We start from the raw sequence: 18578 nt of genomic DNA, 5'->3' as shown, positions 1-18578 counted from the left end.
AAATGTCAAATGCACGAAACAAATAATTTATTTGCCTGCAGCACGAGTTGCCTTTGCTATATGCAATCGAACAATTTCCATCAAGCGATATTCCACGCGTAATTGACTGAAGCAACTTTAGGCTGATATTTGACAGGGTACATAGATTATAAGGGGTGTATATAGTGTAAATCAGAGTACAGTATACAAAGTAAAGTGTTATAGTATATTCAAAATTACATTCATTTATAGATATCTCTCATATGTTATGCTCTTGAGATTTTTTGAGAGCTATTTTACTTGAGCTGTTATCGATATTGTTCTAAAATTTAGTACAACTATGTATATATCATAGTTGAGTGAGATGAATGGAAATTTATATTATATATTTAGTTACAAAAAGGATTAATGTATCTTAATTTGGCACATATATAAAAATCGTTTTTATTTTTCACGATATATCTCAAATTATTTAATCTAAAATAAAAATTGTATTGAATTTTACTAACAGTTTTGCTATATTTTATAATATGAGATCAATTTTATTACATTTTATAATAATATACTATTGTCTTGAATCCTTGGCAGTTTATTACTTAAAGATTTTCTTTACTAAAATATTAAAACTTATTTATTATTATTATAAATTTTTTAATTCATTATTATACTTAGTTCTGTTGAGCTGTCAAATGCTTTGCTTTAGTTAATATTTAAATATCTGTTTGTCATCATTAACAGAAATCAGATTTGCAAAAGAAATGCATTTGAATATTAAGTGCAAGTATTTAATATTTTATTACGCTCAAATATTTCATTTGGCATTTCATTTTGTTTGTGTAACTGGCGGAAGTGCCTAATGAATTTTGCATGTAATTTTCTGGTCATATAAATAAATGACTGCATTTAAATATAAATTTGCAATAAATGCTATAAACAAAAACGATTTGAGCAAACAAATCTCGACGAGAAAAAAATCAATAAAACGTAATTCATTTTATTTGATTTTCATTTATTTATATGCTTTGTTCCTCAGTGATTTAGAGCTCTCTCTCTCTCTCTCTCTCTCTCTCTCGCTCTCTGTCTGTTGGTTGGCCAGCAGAGTTACCTTGCTGCAACGCTAATTAGCGTTAGTCAACACTGGCCAAACCGCACACCGAAACGTGTGCGCCGTGCGAAAAGAACAAAGTGGGGCGAACTAAAATCTGCGCTAATTTGAAACTTGAAATCTGGACTAATGAAGATTTAAGCAGTTGCAGCTGCAGCTGCAGCCAAATGAATGTGGCTGCGGCGACGGTGCAGCGGCGGCTCAGCTGCAAATCTCCAATGAAAATACACACAGAAAAAAGAGGAAAACCAAAAAGGGAAAGCAAAGGAAAGCGCTTGTGAAACGGCGTCCAAGGAGCCAAGCGAAAACGTAGACCCCACGAGAGCAAATGCATTATTAATAAATGAAAACGTTGCGCGTGTAGATTGCAATTTATGTATGCATGTGTGTGAGAGAGAGAGAGGATATATGTGTGAGCTGTGTGTGTGAGTGTATTTGCCCCAGTGAACGTGCAGTTCATGGACAATGCCAGCTTGAATAAGATGTCCTTTGTTCTCTCTCTCTCTCTCTGACTCTGTCTCTCTCTCTGTCTCCGTCTGTCTCTTTGCGCGGACATCAGCTTGTGTGCATCGTTGCTTTTCCGGTGTGAATTAGCGTCGAGTGCCACATGCAATTTCCTGTTGTTGTAAATTGCAGTAGCAGCAGCAAACAGCAGCAGCAGCAGCAGCAGCAGCAGGAGCAGCAGCAGCAAACAGGAGCAGCAGCAACTGCATTTCTTGTGCTGCCTTTAATTGCACTTGCATTGACGTTGTTTTATGGCGCGTCGCGCTTTAAATTGAACGCACTTAACACACACAAACACAAACACACACACGCACACACAATGGCAGCTGCATGTCTTTGGTGTGTTGTTGTTGCTGTTGCTGTATCAGCATTCAATTTGCTTGGTTTTTAGCCAACGTGCTGCGCTCAAAGCTCAAAACTAGCTGCTTGCTAAAATTTGCTCAGTTACTTTTGTGCAATCCCCAAATCCCAGTTCAATTTTATCTATGTATCTATCTGAAACTACTTGGCAAATAGAAGCAGAACTGGCAGCTAGCAGCAGCAGCAGGAGTAGGAGGCGTTGCTGCTGCTGCAGTTGCAGTTAGCTATTGCTGCTACTCCTGCTGCTGCAGCTGCTCTGTGCGCTGCCTTCAATGAAATTGTTGACGTAAATGGACAACAAAGCTCGGCACTCAGCTGCGTTTCGATACCCTATTGTCTGTGCGTGTAATGGGTGGCATAATTCTGTGTGTAATGGGCGGCAGGAGGCGGGACAGAAGCGACAAAGGATATAGGAAGCTGTTCAGGATGATGTGGTAGGACGAGCGAGCTGACTCTGGCCAAGCATTCGCTTAGACTACATTCAAATACGTATATGTATTGCCTAACAGGCTTATCATATTGCTGTTTAATAGTTCATACATAATCTTACTAACGATAATAACTAATCGATATTAGCTTGACATGCTGAGTTAGGCAACATTTGTAGTCGATTGCCTCTTGGAGTTGGGAACTTCAAGTTCAAGTATGGACTAGACTGAATAGAGTACGAATATATTCGATTTTTATCGACTTTTATATAAAATACTGCATATCCAATCGAGTATCGATAGTTCGTAGCCTGCTGAAGCGAAAATCGTTATGAATCGAACAAGATTCTATCCGCTTTAAAGAAATTGGTTCTCAATTATTATCGATAGTTTGAATTTCTGTGTAAATCGAAAGAAATGAATCCCCTTACCATTTGGAATTATCGGGAGTCTACTGTATTTAGTAGTTGAAATTTGGACATTCACACACATTATGTTATATCATTATGATGTTCTGCTAAACTTCATTAGAGCTTCAGCTGGTAGAGCCTTCAACCTAAGCTCTAGTCAGGCTCGAGGATATCTATCTGTCGAGCTCGCTCAACTGTCTCTCACTTTCTCTAGCTTTTTTTCTCTCTTGCTTCACTGCCTGACACGCCCCCTAAGCTAGCCAACATCCCCTGCCCCTGAAGCAGAAAAAAAATGCATGGTTCGTTTAATAGCAGCGGCTATGAAATTCATGTTTATTGCATTTTGCATGGCTGCCATATAAACGCAGTCACTTTGATCACACAAATAGAAGTGTATATATGTATATATGTATGTGTATATACTATGGACTTTATATAGATATGCATAGCATTTATATAGAGCAGTGCAATTCAAAAGCTTGGCGCTTGCTTAATTTTTGATTTCATATTCCTTTTTTTTTTGTTGCTTTGATTTTGCTGCCTCGTTTTTTAGCCCTATTTCTCGTATTTTTTTTTCTCTTTTTTTGCAGAAAGAGTTTTGCTGACCACAAAAGCCGCAAAGCTGCAGCCGCTGCCTGCTGTTGCCTTGAAATCTACCTTTGTAGCTGGGCAAACAGACTTGATTGGCTAGCTGGACGTGCGACCTCAATGGGTACGTAATTAGTGCATGCGATATGCCTTTGCTGCATACATGCATATATATATATATATATATATAGGAATAGAGAGTATGATATAGAGAGAGAGTAAGAGATTTCTCGCTCTCTTTTGTTGGCGCAGATTGATGCCAGTTACTTATCGTAGTCTAAGCTCTATTTTTTTTATCTAGTTATATGCAGAGCTGAGTAGACCGCATGCAAATATGCTGTGGATGCCGTAGATATTGCTGCATTCTCTGTTCGATAGGTAGCTGCTGCACGTTGCGTATACGCAATGTGCTGCTAGCAACACGCATTCGACTGTCAATAAAGCCTGGCGGCAAACCGATTCCAGCTCACCGACAACTCGGCTGCTCGGCAACTGTCTGCTGCAGAAGCTAACTGGCAATCGATTTGTATCCTTGTTCTTTATCCTGCTAGCAATTTTGCCCAGTTACAAGGCAAGCATTCGCCTCAGTTACCTCTAGCTTCATCATCATCATCTTAGTGAACGTCATCATCACCTCTCTTTGGCTGCACATTTTGCAATGCATCCCCAAGCGACAAAATGATGCACAAAGCGAACATTTCTCGCACAGTTTCGCTTTATCCACACACTCTGCTCTGGGTACGATAATCAGACGCCTTGTTTGCTGCACTCGACAGAGACCAGTGCTTTTTTTTAACATACTTTGCCTCTCTGCCAGACACTTCCAACACTTCGATTCACAATCATCAACGCGTGCATGGACTCAAAGCTCCGCCGTTGCATGTGAAATGTGAAATCTTTTGCACATCAGTTCGATTTGACTGTGAAATATTGTTTATAAAAGCTGAGGCAGTTATATTTGAGAAAGAGCGAGAGAGAGCGAGAGAGAGAGAGAGAGGGAGAGAGAAAGAGAGAGAGATTCCCCCATGTTGTTCACTTAATGAGAATAGCAAATGTTGACAATTTTCTTATGTGGGATGTGGAAGGGAAATATCTATGTTTAATATAGGCAGGATTCCTTTAGCCAAGGACACACTTTCTCTATACCTAATAAATTTTTGGCTTACTTATATGAATTCAAGTTCAGCACATTTTCATACCAGCTGTTTCACATTTCATTCAACTCCAAGAGATTGATCAATGCCTGCGGCTTAATATTTAAGTACCGTAAAATTTAACATCTGGTCGTAAAAATTTTACAGGAAATTTGTGTTTTGTGTAATTGTGTAAAATAGGTGAAAAATGATTTAATAAAGCTCTTTTCGCTCGAAGCTCTGAATGAAAAATTAAAATCCTTTCCGCGAATCTCTCTGTAAAGATTGAATTCAGTGAATTTGAGTGGAATGCCAAATTAAACTCAAAAGTTGACTATGCGCCAATTGGAATTGAGTTGGTCTTAAAGTTTACCAATCTACTATAAATAAATATTTATGAGTACTTAATGCTATATATAAAGTTGTGTAAATACTCGCTTTTCGATTTTTCGTAACACTTTGTAATTTAAGTCAGGTTTATTGATGCCGCAATTAAGCATTTTATATATTAAAATTATATTTTTCTTAACCCCATTTCCAACTGATGAAAGGCGAAACCATTTGCTTTGTATTCGCGCAAGCCACAAGAGCAGCCGATAATGCTTATAGAAGGGCATAGGGTGGAAGAGAGAGAGAGAGAGAGAGAGAGAGAGAGCAAAGGGACACACCTCGAATCCTTGAGGCTCACGCGCACACCAATAGCAATTAAAAATGTTGTTTGCTTTATCAACTTGTGCGAGATTGTTATCCAACAATGATGACAACAGAATCATAAAAAGTATATATGTGTATATGTGTGTGTATATGTTTAACATGGGAATTTCCAGTTGGGGCAGGTTTAGTGCCCGCTTTTATGTATTCTAATTTCCGGTTTTATGACCACTTTTGGTCCCCGAAGCATTAAAATGCCGACATTAATCAAATGTCGAATTGGCAAATGTAACAGCTCATTTATATCAAGCGCAAGAAATAGTTGGAATTATGCGAATAGTTTAAAGTTTCTTGGCTAATTTATATGAAACAAAAAAACTGAATCACTAGAAAGGCAGAGCTAGGGAGAGAGAGAGAGAGTGAGATAAATGCAGTTGGCAGCGTCGATAAATTCATTTCTTTGCCAAGGAAATAACTCAATAAAAGGCAGGGCTTGAATGACAAGAAGTTGGCAAACTTTAAGATAAGTATAAATGCCCTTAGATTTCAAGACAATAAATTAATAGGGGCCAAAGCTAGCAAAAACAGAGGGCAAGAGAAAGAGAGCGGGAGAGAGACAGAGAGAGGTAGTGAAGGCAGCCAAGCAAAAGCGCAGTTAGGAATTTAATTTCGAGCGTTGTCATTAAACGAAATGCAGCAAGAAATGCAGGCAGACAGAGTGGCAGTAAAAGACAGAGATGGGGCGAAACTTGAACTGAGTGAGAGAGAGAGAGAGAAGGGGGAAGTGAGACAGGCTGGCGCACTTATCATGCTGCACTTAACAAGCTAACAAAGATTTTGCACATATTCAATGGAGTTGAACAAGCAAATAAATTTCATTTCAGTCCAGCCCAGGGCGCCCGAAAAAAGCATTCAATCAAGCACAGTGAACGTTGGCCAGTGGGCGTGGCAGCTTAAAAGTCAAATGGCGCACAAGTGCCATAACAATGAGCAGAACCAGCTGGAGCAGCGTCCGGCCAAGTCAAGTCAAAGGAAAACGAAACGAAACGAAACGAAACGAGCGAAGCCAAAGCTACGTCCTTTGGGGACATTACACCAAATCGCTTGTAATCAATCAGCAGCAAATTAAATTCCAAGCAGATTAACTATGAAAATTGTGCGCCGCATTGCACACGCTGCAGCTACTGCTACTCTCTCACTCACTCCCGCCCACTCTCTCCCTTCCTCTCTCTGGCCTAGTCAATATGGTCGCGTTGCTTCATCGAAATAAAGTCAGTCCGACTGAGCAAATTAATAACTTTTAGCCAGCAGCAACAGTAACAAAACAAAACAAAATATAAGCCAACACAATATGCCACGCCCACGACAGCCGAACGCCCGCCACCTCCTGCTGATGGCAATTTCTCACACAGCTCGCGTCACCATGGCGGCCATCATGCGGGCAGCCATCAAGTGTGTGCGTGAGCTGAAAAATTTTTATTGCATACATTTGAGCAGTCAGCATAATTTCTCACTTGACGCATCAAGTTTATTAGGCGTCGGCACGCAGCAAAAAAACCCAACCCAAGCAAGCCAAAAACTGTATCGTTAGCCAACACTGGCGGCGGCGCTGCTAACTGTATTTTGATAAATTTCCATGCGACATGTGTGAGCCGCAAATGAAGCGGAGTCAACTAACTTAACCTTATATGGTAAGAGGTTACGGCCAAGCAGGCGCTCCATTTGTTGTCACAGTCTTTCTTATAGAGGTGTACGTGTGTATACAGGTGTAGTCTATTGCGTCAATTTTCCATAAATAGATTTTAATTAAAAGTTTTTTGCATTTTCTTTCTGTATTATTTAAGTTCATTGGTCTCTTTCGGCTGGGTTGGCTAGACAACTTTGATGTTTCGTGCCGTGGAAATTTTCAGAGACAATTTTTTGTGGATCGCAATTATAAGTTTGTGCGAGTTCAGTAAGGCGCTTAGATGTTGGATTGTGTTATGATGTGTTATATATATAGAGGATATTTTTTTATTATTTTTTCGATGGTCTTAGTTTGTTATATTGTGCTATAATGTGTTATATATGTTGGGATTTGTTAATTTATTGTCGTATTATATATTATATTATATAGCTTTTTGTTGGAAAGTTTTGTAATCCATTAATTTGAGTTGCTTTATGTTGGCAAGTGATATAATGTGGCTATGAGGGGGCTTTGAGCTATAACTTGTTATATAAGTATGGTATTTATGGTATTAGATTGTGTGAATTAAGTGGCTTTGTGTGAAATGAATTTAGATTATTTACCTAATAGAAAAATATGTTATTTGTTATTTTAAGTTTTTAATCTGTGCTATGACTGTTATATTGTGCAATACAAAGAAGGGTTTATACTTTGTCTTTCGAGTTATATTTCATAGTTAGCTCTAAAGTAATTTCCACTGTTATATTTCGCTATACTGTTATATATTGTTCAGGACAGTTTGTTGTCGGCCACACCATATTATTATACAGTCTTAAGCATTGTAACTGACTGATATATTGCTCGATGTAAACTGTCATATTCTGTTATACTCTAATATGTGGTGAACAAATCAGTTTAAGCTGTCATATTGTGCTCCATAATGTGTAGCTGTTGTACTGTGTTGCTTAATCTGTTATACTACCTGTTATACTATCTGTTATACTACCACATATTGCTCTAATATTGCTTTATATATTGTTATATTGTCAAAAAACAGAGTTAAATAAAGAAGTAAACCCAGTTAGAAGGTGTTATATTCTGTTATACTCAAACGGAAAGTAAATCGACTTCCTTTGGCCTTTCAGCTATGATAAAGGTAGCTTGTAGTTATGACTAGAGGTGCTGCCAAAATCTACATAATCCTTATTTGATTTTCTCCACCTAAAGTTGTTAAGCTGCCCATCGTACTCAAGCGCTATCGCTTGGCCAATTTAAGCCACAAGCTCGGTCACAATTTTCGGGTGTTTTATGTGATTTGCTCTGCGCTAGATGCGTGGCTCCTGAGATGCTGCTGTCAAGCGCTTAATATTCCAACATAAACAGTTTATTTTAATGCCTTCTGTGGACACGCCCCGGCCACGCCCACGCCCACGCCCATGCCAAAAAGCTCATAAATAAAGCGAGTAAACTTGGTCTCGCAGACAGGCGAACCTCAGAGACAAGTCAGAGAGAAAGATGATGAATTGTGTTGATGACTCATTTGGGAGCATTCTTTTGCGTTTGCTTTTGCTTTTGCTTCTGTACTTGCTCTTCTTCTTTTCTCTCTATATATATATATTTCTTCGCAGTCGCCATCCCATTTGCTGTAGTGCTTTGTATTTTGTTTTAGAATCTATTTTTTCATTTCGTCTCGCTGTCAGCTGGCGCCCATTTCCCGTTTATTGGGTAATTAGTCTAATTAACGCGCAGTTGTTCAAAGGATTAAAAAAAACAAAATGAACCTGAACTCGTGTTACGCACTTTGCTAATTAAGCTTTGTATCAAAAGGTTTCTTCTTGTTACCTACATTTCGAGAGGATTTTGGTCGATTGAGGAGATTTGTAAAGCTTTCGCGTTTTCTCTCCATCTCGCTCCCTTTATCTGTTTATGCTGGTCGTATGTTAGGTATTCAGCTGTGTGACCCGATTTTTATGACATATATAAAAAGTGGAATTTGATTTCCTTTGTAAATAGTTGAGCACTCGCTCACTTGGGTCGCTTGCCGGCTGAACAATGCAGCAAATAATAAAGGAAAGAGAAAGAGAAAGAGCAGAACAGAGAAATTCTCATTCAGAGTGGGGCATAAAAGTCAAGACCTTTTGCCATTGGGGCGTAGTTTTTTAAGTGCAACTTAAACTGCGACTCGGCACTAAATCAAAAGTTTAAAGAAAGCAGCTCAATGTCCAGGGCCAGTTTGGTTGACTCAGCAATTGCTGCAGTCGCTACGTGAGTAACTACGGCCAAGAATTTATGCACTCGCCGCATGCCAACAGACACACAAACACACACACACACACAGAAAGGACACCAATACCGCCACAAAATACAGTTACAGATACAGGTAAGGGCGGAAGTTCGTGGCCCATAATGGCTCAAATCTGAATTATGCGGCAAAATGCAAAAAAGTAAAACTATCAAGAGCCTTTGGTTCGTCCGTCCGTCCGTCTGTTCGTGCCTTCGTTCGGTTCGTCCTCTTGGCAGGCAATGGAAATGACATGCGGACATCCGACATGGGTCAGAAATCAGCATGCTAAGCACTGTGGCGCCATCTAGCGGCATCGTTTGCCAACTAACCATTTGGACAGTTTAAGACACCTGCCCTCTCCTGCACCGGCTCCTGCTCTTGCACCTGCTCCTGCTGCTGCTGCTGCCTCACCTCCCTGCGTCCTAACTTTATCAATTATGCAAATGGCAAATTTAACACCTCAACTACGTGCCACATACGAGTGCGGCTGCCTTGCCTGGCCATGCCGTGGCACACCAAGCCGCACGGCTGGACGTCGCGTCGCCTGCGCCCATAAATCTTTGACTGCAACAGCGCGGCGCTGCGAAAGCCGCTGCAATGAATTTTCAACTACTTTTCGCGAAGTTTTTATGCGCGCTCAAGACATTCATAAAGAGAGTATACTGGCTTCTGTTCTATATGAACTTGAATGATTATTTAAGTTGGAGATTTGGATATTGAAGTCAATGTACTCGAGTGAATCATTGTCTGATTGAGGTTTAAGAGTTTTAAAATACGCCCACTTGAAGGCGGGAGATAGAAGAAAAGGTATGATGGAGGTAGGAAGGAATTGGGAATGGAAAATCGAGAATATTTAAGTAGATTTATAAGATTTACTCATGTGGGCGACCGTAAGCTATGATCCAGGATGGAAGAGAGGTAGGAACTAAGGAAGGTAATAAGTATATAAAATGGAATGAAAGGATGGAAGGATATTGAATAGGTGGAAAGATGGAGGTACGGAAGGAACTTAGAAGAGAAGCAAGATAGAATGGAGCAAAGGAGAATAAATACTGAAATTAAAAGTCTAGAGCTCCAGCTACAATTGGTCCGTATATAATCCTGCAATAAAAATGATGCATATACCTTTTGTAAAGTCATTTCACTATATATCCTCAAAGTGACTTCAGCTCATAATCTTAGAGCTTGGCAATGCTGTTAGGTCCTTGCTGAGCTTCTCAGCTCTATCCATAAGCCATCAAGATATGTCCCAATATATTCACAAAACAATCAATTTTGAGCTATTTTCATGCCATAGACGGGTATTTGGCAGTCAGTCATCATAAAATACTCTTATTTGCTCTTACTTTTTTTTAAGTTTTAAGTGCTGCTGTTTAATTTTACGTCGCTCTCAAAGTCCGGATATCACGGCAAAGTGGATTTTTCCGTCAAGCATAAAAGCAAAGTTCACATTTGTAATTAAGGTCGGGATTGGGGTAGGTGGGCCAGCAAGCGCGCGGGGCGTGGCAGTGACATCGTTCGAGGGCGTGGCATATTGCCACTCAAGTGCAGCGTATTTTATGCGCAAATGAAACACAAATGCCCAGCGGCCTATTAATTTAAATGCGAAAACGAAAAAAGTGCGCAAAAATGAAGCTAAAGAAAAGAAAAGAAGAAATCATAACATAAACGAAGGACAAAGCGAATTTTGTGTGGCATACCCTGGTGGAGAGTTGCTGAGTGGGGTATGCTAGGGTTCGATTATTGAATAGTTGAATCGAATAAATGCTTCTTAAGCATCGAAATTGTTCAATAGAACGAGTCGTTCATAGACTGCTGAATACCAAAATAAATAAATCAATCAGCCATAAAGAATGAAACTATTCGGAAGCACTTTGGCAGCTCAAAGGAACGATTCAAGAAAAACTCAAAGGAACTTATAGCTTACCTGTGGAGAATCTGGAGAATCAAAGGCAGCTCAATAACTCTCAATAATCAGAAAAAAACCTAAAGCAACGATTCAATTCATAGCACTTTAATAGCTCAAAGGAACTAGTTGTCTATGAACAACTTTATGATGCTATTCGTAACTGATTAGTTCGTTTGAGCTATTGCTTTTATGAATAGTATGATCGATTCAACGAACGGTTCGATCAAAAACGAGTTTATTCAGTTTCATTCTAATAGCTCTTAAGGAGGAGAAGTCCTTCATCAGCAGTTGAATAATTTATGAGATCTTATCGCTTATGAGCAGCTGAATAATTAAAAGAACTAATTGTTCATAAAAGGAACTACTTCACATTCACATTCGCTGAACTAACTCAGTAAATGTTTATGCTTACAGTTCACTTAATCAGTTTAGCAATGCAGTTTAATTACTTTCTCAAATGAACTGCAAGCTTGTCAACAAGATAAGGGCATTCGTCTACAGAATATCTTCAAGTCGATATGCCCGCTTTCTGCTGTGTCTTCTCACTTGATTTTTATATACATATGCTTAATAAGGCTTCAATGATTTTCTTATGTTTTTTGCTTGCACAAGCATATTTCTTACCTACCTTACCTTACCTCGGATGTGTATGTACACATATATATATATATATATATATATATATATATATATATACATATATGCATAAATATGTATGTGTACATACATGCTTGCGATATCTTGGCAAATGACAGACTCCAATTTCGACTCCGACTTCAACTTTTTGCCCGTCAGCTGCTGCTGCGCTCAGCATAAAATGCCTTTGCTTATAATATTAAAATAGCCGGAAGCGGAAATTCGAAACGCCAATGCATGTGTGTATATCTGTGTGTGTGTGTGCATACTCTTTTGCATATTTGATTTCATGTGTGAAAGAGAGAGAGAGAGAGAGCGAGAGAGAGAGAGGCAGTGGCAGAGAAACTGAGCCCCTTGCATGTCACAAAGCATTTGATAAAAGTTGCATGCAAGCGCCGTTGGCTACTTTGGACTGTGTCCATCAGCTCAGCCAGCCACTTGTACACACACACACATACACACACACACACTCGCACACTTGTAAAAATCGTTGTTATTGTTGTTTATTTGCACGTACTGTAACAAATTATAAGTGCCGCATGTCGAAGGCTTCCTTGCTCTGTCGTCGTCGTCGTGCAGCTCTCAGCTTGTTTGCATAACAAACACGTGCAACAGAACCGGAAAAGCAGAGTGGGGGAAAACTGAAAAATAAGTGAAAATAAGAAAAGGCAGTGTTTGTTTTTCATAATGAGCACTCAAGAGCTGGAGGCAGCATTCAGCCAGTGCTTGGTTCAATGACTGCAAATTGGCCAAGCCAGCCAGTCAGGCAGCCAGCCAGCCAGCCAGTCAGGCATGCCAGACTGCATGTAAGCCGAGTGTAAGCGCCCTTTGTCGTAGGCCGAAAACCCTTTATTGGCCATTTGCATTTAGCCAGGCTAAGCTTGACTTGACTTGGCTTTGGCAAGGTCATTACAAATGTCAAATGTCGTGGCTGCCTGGGCTCATCCACACACACATGCACACACGCACACATGCACACACGCTCGCAGTGACATTGATGTTGAGCGCGTCAATTATGTGTGGCACAGCGATATGCAAGCAGCGTTCACCCAAGAGACGCTCATTAGTTGGCAGCATGTCAGCTAGATGTCTGCATGTGTGCGTGTGTGTGTGTGTGTGTGTGCATGTTGGTTTTCCGTTGCATATTCCCGAATGTGATGCACCTACAATATCCTGTTCATTAAAATTAATGATTTCGATTTAACCTGCGCACACACACACACACACACATGTCACAGGCATGTTCAAGGCTGCAGCTGCAGCTGCCTCTGCTGTGTGCTTTGCTCTAATGAGAATTGAATATTAGGTAACTGTTGTACACAAATATACACATCCATATATTCTATATATATGTATATTCGTGCATGTATTTGCATAAATGCATCCGCTGCTCAACTCAAATGGATCGCATTACCATCTTTGGGGAGCGCCTTGATGTATGCCAGGCTATTTGCATTGCCATGGCCAATGCATTGGGCAGCAATTGCTTTCGGTTTAATTGTTTTGTATTTGGCAGTCTTGCAGCAATATTTATGCAGTTCAGTAAATATATGTATATATTAATTAAATATTAGGCTATAAGGTCAAGTTTGGCAACACAGTATGGGGCCTTAGTTTGGCTCGGCCCAATAATGAGTTCATTAAGCTTTAATGGCCATCAGTAGATGATTATCAGAGTTCAGGTAAATCATGTCAATTACATAGCAATCCATTTCGGTAAATATGTTTTGCAATATATATGCACATAGATTGCTGGCAGTATTCCGGCTAAGCATTTGGCTAGGAAGTAAGTGGGCCATTCACTCGGCCCATTGAAAATGAGGCAAGCTGCCGAAGACACTCCACTCCACTCCGGGAGGTCCATGTTGCATTAAGGTAATCATGTCGAGATAAGCTTCTTTTGTTATATTGCGAATATTAAAAGGTTTAACAAAATGTAGCCTAAAGGAATGCTGCTCATCAGCTCTGGCTGTCTCTGTTTAACTCTCTTTTGTTCTCTATGTATCAGTCATTATCTTATATCATTATTATATATATCATTATATATGATTTTTTTTCCTTATTTAGCTCTCTCGCTTTCTTTGGCTGCGTAGCTTCCCATCTCTCTTGATCTCTCTTTCTCTTGTAGATACTTCTTCATATATGCCTTATCTTCTCTCTCTCTCTCTCTCTTTCACACTATCTTCCTCTTCATATATGCCTTCCCTATTTCTCTCACTTACTCTGTTTCACTATTTCTCCTTGTCAATATCATAATATCTCTACCTCTTTCCTACTTGCTCTTGCTTTGTTCTCCATTATCTGACTATCTGGATATCTGATATTTCCGTTCTCTCATTCTCTTTCTCAATTGTATCTAGCTCTCTCTCTTCAACTCATTATATCGCCTGTATTCGTCTCCTCTCCCTTTCATTATCTCTAGCTGGCTTATGTCTCCTTCTCTCTCTTTCTTTTTAATTTTTCTCCTCATCTTCTCATCCTCTGATCATAACCTTCTCTCCTCGCTCTTCGCGTTCTATCTCACTCTCTGTCTTCTCCTTCTTTTCTCTCTTTCTACCTCTCACACCTCTAGTGATTTCTCTCTGGATATCCTTATAACTCTCTCTCCCTCTTTCTCTATTTCTCACTCTCTCCCTCTCACACCCTGTCTTTCTCACTCGCCTCACGCTCTGCTTGACCAGTTGCAGCACACGCAAAGCCAACTTTGTTTATCTCTCATCTCTTAATTAAAATCCAGCGTTCTGTTCAAGCCAAAACCCATAATAAATACTTATGCTCTACTCAATTTATATATTCATGGTCGCTCAGGGTTGCGCTTCATCGTATTAAAGAATACTTTCCACTTTTACTTTTGGCAATAGCAGCAGCAATACAGGCGAGAGCAGTTGCATATGTGGCTAACTTTTTAATTATCCCAGCGAAAATAAAAATTAAACTTGTGTGTGTGTGTGTTTTTTCAGTAACAACAATTTTGCACTTTTATTTTGCTCTTCTGGTCGACCTTCAAGTGCTACTCGTGCTGTCCGAGAGTGTGCATGTGTGTGTGTGTGTGTGTGTGTTTGAGTGAATTACAGGAACGTGATGATGCACTCGCCTTTCAGTTACCCACAAGCCATTGATGATAACTTTTTTTCAGCACTTGCGCTCAATACACAAATGTGCTATAAAATATGTGCAAAAATATTTCTTCTGGGGCCACGATCAGGGGTCAAGCGGCGGGACGATGGGAGGACGGGTGCAACCACGTAAATGGCTTTTGGCTTTATTTTATGGCGTGCAGCTGTAGCTGGCGCTTGTTATTGTTATTGTTTTGCCTTTTTGCCAATGCTGTGCACGGTTGCATCATCAATTATGCTTATCAAAACGCTGTGAGGGGTAAAAACTTTTGCCGACTGACCAGCAAGAGGCGCTCGCCTCTCTCTCACTCTCACTCTCACCCCCTCTCTCTCTCTCTCTCTCTCTCTTTCGCTCTCTTTCTGTTGCTTGCCTTTCTCGTAAACAGGCTGGCAGCGAGTGCAACTGATTTGAGTGCACTCGACAGGTAATAAATATGAAGTGCTAAACACGAGATACGCGCATTTTTCCTGCCGCAAAACTTTTGCCACACAAACAGTGTAGCATATTGCGGATAAAATATTTTGCAAAACAAAAATATATGTAAACGAGAGCACAGCTACGGGGCGTGATTGACGTGCAGATATCCCGTCTATGCTGAGGAGCTGAATCGTTACTTGTTTCATATTGCTTTTCTGTGCTTATATACTGAGCTTTAAGATTCCTAGGGCTTCTACATCTTCACACCCATGTGCATCCAGCTTCAACTATTACGTCTGCGTTTCTACATCGTGCTTAGCTCTCTAATTTCCTTTTCTTGCGCAACTTGCCTTTGCATTGTTATGTAAAGTTGTTCAAGTTGTCGGGCTTCTGAATGTATATAAGTCGCAAAGCCTTTATAGAGATGGTGAAATACGTTTGCAATTCAATAAAATACTCTGTAGATGTGAATTATAAATGAGGGATAACTGCATTAAATATGAGAGATTGGAACTGAAATAGCGGGCCACAAAGTTAGAAGAAAAAGGCAATGAGGATCACACGAGGGAATAAATAGAAAAGACCGCGAGCAGACCGATTAAGGCAAACGCGTAGAAAGAAGAGATTATAAACAATTACAAACATAAGAGAACATATAGAAAATCATATGAGAAGAAGGTATTCATTAAAAGATGATTGACAGGAGGAGACAGAGACAAATAAGAAATAGATAAGCCAGAAAAATTTAGAGGCCAACGTCCTAGCAGCACAGGGACTAGACGGATATGGTCTAAAAATTCAGGGTATAGAAGCGTTGGGACTTCATGGCTGGAGCTTAGAATCACATGGCTTAGAATATCAGGTCTTAGAAGGTCAGGATATAAAGGGCTGACCTTAGAAGACTTAGAAGAAAATCAGTTAAAATTTAAGGGTATGCAAAGACCGGGCCTAGAATATCAGGATCTAGAAGATCAGGACCAAGACGGATATGGTCTAGAAATTCAGGGTCTAGAAGAACTGGGCCCTGATGGCTGGAGCTTAGAATCACATGACCTAGAATATCAGGGGCTGGCCTAAGAAGACCTAGAAGAAAAGCAGTTCAAATTTCAAGGCATAGAAAGACCGGGCCTAGGCGATCAAGATCTAAATGGACACGGTATAAAAGGAGTCGTCCAAGAAATGCAATGCCTGGAAGTACAGGGGGTAGAAATTCAGGAGATAGAAGAGCAAGCCATAAAGGAGAAGGGACTAGAAGCACAGAGACTCGAATATCAAGATCTAGAATGACAAAGTCGAGAATAACAAAGTCTTAGATGATATACAAACGAAAATGAATATAAGAATAAACCTTTAGCTTAAGCCTTTCTGTTACTCAGTTACGCTCGCGCATAGCTAATCTACCCGATTGCAGACACCCACCACGGGCTTAGCATATTAAAAAACAAAGCTTTTAAACAATTGCCACAGCCAGTGGGTGGCCATCGGCACTTTGCCCCCTGCCCTCCGCCCACTGCACTCATCACTCGGCGCACTTCGCAGTTGGCTGTCGGCAGTTGGTGGTTGGGTTTGGTTGGTTGGTTGGCTGAGTCGTTCGTCGCGATGTTTTCCAATCAATTACCGCAAATGTGCAGCTGGGCGTTGGGACACGCCCACGTGGCATAGATTTCCACAAATGCACAATAATTTCTGGCAGCAGCACGGAGTACATGACAGCGACAGCTTAATGCCACCTTCAGCATACACTTGAGAGAGCTTTGACTATATCTCCGCGCGCCCGCGTGTGTGTGTGTGTGTGTGTGTGTATTTGTTCACGGAGCGTATGCGCAATGTGTGCACCATTTGAATGATTGTTTTGCGTTCTGTTTGCTTAATGCCAGGCTTTGTCCTCCCCCACTTTGAGTGTGTGTGTGTTGATTACAGTTATTGCAAGTTATTTACAATTTATTGTATGCACTTTTGGCATTTGAACTTTGATTGATGCGAGCCAAGCACATTGGCAATTGAAATTCGAGTGCTACGATTTGGCAGACATATGCAAGAATAATATATGCTTATACTTATTTGTTGGCCACATTGATTGAAAGCCTTGCCAAGGCAGCAGAGGCAGCTGCAGCTGCTATTCAGGCAATTGGAGTGCCAGGATGCTGTTTGCTTAACATTCCTAAGCGTCAAGTTTTAGCTGCTGCTTCGGCTCAAGTTTGAGTTCTACTTATAGTTTAGCTAAGTGTGATAAATAAAATATCAAATATAAAGAGGATTACAAAAGTTAAAAGCCTCTTGTTTGCTGTCTGTCTGAGACATTGTGCGAGTGGCCAGAGTAAAGTTGTCTGAAGAAGATATTAGCATCATGTATTTAATTTTTAATTGTTCAACTGTGCAAAGTTTTGAAATAAATTCCTAAGCCATAAATCTGCTCCTTACATCGATATGGAATTTCTCTCAATACTCAATGAGCTAAATCATACCTTAGTACTATATATGAGATAATCTATATCGTATTACGTACTCCATGCTTCATATCAGTAGTCTCTCTTATTAGTTGAAACCTTAACTCAAAGTCTCTTCTCAAAGCCCAGACTTATGGAAAGAGAATGAAAGCAGAATAAAGAATATAAAAAATATATCAAAAATTGAAATCATATATCAATGTTGAATGTAAGCCTTCATTGTATTAGTTATTAGGGAATGCCATGATGAGATTGTTATTGAATTATCGAATGTTTCTATTGCGACATTAGAGTGCATTAAACTCAATCAAAATTGATATAAATTGTCTGCAGGCACACACAGCAAACACACATATACATATGCATATATACATACGTATATTAATACTCATGCATGTCTAGCCTCTGGGAATCCTTGCCTTCAGCCAGCTCTAATTTATGTCTGGCAGCATTTGCCTAATTTTTCATCTGATAGCCAAATGTGCTAGCTGGGCCAGAAACAATTTTGTTAATTTGCGAAATTTTGATAGATTTTGTGGCCCCAAAAACAACGACAAGAATTTTGAAATAATATAAATTCCTTTATCCTTACTCTCTATTATGTGCTGTTGCATTTATTTTAACGCAATAAATTTGATAATCTCATTCGCCTCAATGTCAAATCATTAAAGTTAATGCTGTAGAAAATTCGATTATTAACAATTTTAAGCACTTGGCATAAATTGGCTTTGGCGTTGGCGCCGGAGTTTTAAACGTGGCCCATAAAATTTGTTGCATTGTTGATTTATGGGCAAATTGTTATAGAGTTTTTTAAGTGTTGGTTAAAAATTAGTAAACGTTTATATGCCAGTTATGGCGTGTTCATGGCCGTAGTTAACGTTGCGCCGCTCAGTTTTCAAAGGAAAGCAAAAAGTTTTTAATCAAAACAGCAAATCGAAAATAGA

General features: G+C 39.7%; 1 long non-coding RNA gene across 2 annotated transcripts in view; it reads left to right on the top strand.

Annotated features, from left to right (window-relative positions):
* The window catches only part of LOC108655100 (uncharacterized), a 134317-nt gene that overhangs the window by 38358 nt on the left and 77381 nt on the right, over window positions 1–18578 (top strand). For both annotated transcript variants that reach the window (XR_016197164.1, XR_016197165.1), the window contains exon 2: window positions 3377–3498. This is a non-coding gene — a long non-coding RNA (uncharacterized LOC108655100). The remainder of the gene's footprint in view (window positions 1–3376; window positions 3499–18578) is intronic.

The sequence above is a fragment of the Drosophila navojoa genome, chromosome 5 (assembly GCF_054131105.1).
Source record: "Drosophila navojoa isolate 15081-1374.11 chromosome 5, UAZ_NAV_1.0, whole genome shotgun sequence".
Classification (NCBI taxonomy): domain Eukaryota; kingdom Metazoa; phylum Arthropoda; class Insecta; order Diptera; family Drosophilidae; genus Drosophila; species Drosophila navojoa.
This window is presented reverse-complemented; position numbering and strand designations above follow the sequence as displayed.